General features: G+C 38.8%; 1 protein-coding gene across 5 annotated transcripts in view; it reads left to right on the plus strand.

The window, feature by feature from the left end:
* The window catches only part of DOP1A (DOP1 leucine zipper like protein A), a 131,067-nt gene that overhangs the window by 125,794 nt on the left and 3,548 nt on the right, over nt 1–1,725 (plus strand). The window lies entirely within an intron of this gene.

Here is a 1,725-nt window from a genome sequence, read left to right on the forward strand (position 1 = left end):
GGGTGGCTTTTTGATGCTTATGACATGGCAGCAAAAGTTGCCACATCTGGACCAAATCTTGAGACACAAACCCAGGTCTGGATTTCAGTACGAGAGAGGTAAAACAGGAAGGAAGTCTTTCCAGTGTAGACTGTTGAAGTGAGAGCAGAAGTCGTTCACATGGAAATGTTTGACTTTTTAAATTTTATTTATTACTGAGGAAGTGATTTAGTTCTGATTAAGAAGAACAGAAACACTAAAACAAATGCACTCTTCTTGGTCAAGAGCTTTTTAGTAAAAAAAAAAAAGTCCTTCTGTTAAAAGTACCTCTTGACAGGAATATAATCAAAAGCTTATACCATAGTTCCTTCCATTTGGAAATCAGCTGTGTAGACGGTTCAAGCATATTACTTGTTTCCCTTCAGACTCAGTTCATCTCTGCAGACCCTTAAATAGCTATTGAATCACACTTGGACTTAGGGCACTAAAAGTGGTGTAGTTGCCAGTCTCAGGGCTGTCATTAAAGCCAGCATTACTAGGTGAGAGGAAAAGAAAGTGATTTCGTACTAAGAAATAAACAGATAGCTGTTGTTTTTTTTTTTTTTAAATTTGGCCATAGATAAAGAACAAAATGATCTTTTCTTACTTGTTCCTAGAGACTTCTGAGAAAGGAAAGTAGATTCAAACAGGATTTTATTTTAAAATAGCAAACTGGAAGCACACAAGAAAATAAGCTGGATTGCATCTGCTTCTCTACTAGGAAGCTAGTGATATTAAAATACTAAGTAAACGATGAAAGTTTCTCAGCAACATCTTAGAAGGCAAACCCCATTTGTTAACAAATATGACAGACTATAATTCTGCTTCCTAAGTCCCACTTGATATTTTTTTTCTTATCTAGTTGTTTTCATTATCTTTACTCAGTATGTTTTCCTATCTATGATTCTGCCCCAGTTCAGACATCTTCAGATCTCTCAGAACATTCTCTAGATAAGACTAACGTTTACAACTGTATTTGTATAATTTAGTTGGCTTCTCAAATTAGCTGCTTAAGTATGTAAATTACTGTTTGTACTCGGTGGACAGTCTTCACATTCATTCTCATTTGACTTCTCTGCTGCCCCATTTTATAGGCTGTACCTTGCCCACGGTAAGGACATGGCAGAGCAGGATACTAACCCTGGAGTAACTTTGCCTCCAGGTCCAGCTTCCCTTCCCCATGTGGTTTACAACAACCCAGAAGCACATGCCAGGGTCTCTCCTCAGAGTGCCTTTCCTTTCCCTGTGTGGCAGTAGTTATTCATTGGACTTTGCTACTGTCTTGTGGCAGGTCTAAGCCTTGTGGCCACAATGTAATTGATTGATGTACTAACAGTGACATGTATGAGACCATCTGTCCCTTCTTCTGTGGTCATTTTATGACCTAGTCCTCGGATACATTAGTGGGAGTCCAGAAATCTGGGAGCTTTTTGAGTATATGCAAAGCACAAGATGAACTTCAGTATTTGTCCATATCCAAAACCAGTTCCGCTAATAGCTAAGCTTACTCATGCATTTTAGATGGAAAATCTTACTCAGTGTACAATTAATAATTGGCACCAGAAGGCCTCAGTCAGAAGCAGGTGTTTTAGCAAGTCTGGAATGGAGACTTAATGGCATCATTTGTATTCATTTCTTAACTCTGTCTAAGCTTTCTGGCAGACTGAGGCCTTCTGTTGGTAACAGTTGCCCCTCTGTCTTCTGCAG

Source organism: Dama dama, chromosome 28 (genome assembly GCF_033118175.1).
Source record: "Dama dama isolate Ldn47 chromosome 28, ASM3311817v1, whole genome shotgun sequence".
NCBI lineage: Eukaryota > Metazoa > Chordata > Mammalia > Artiodactyla > Cervidae > Dama > Dama dama.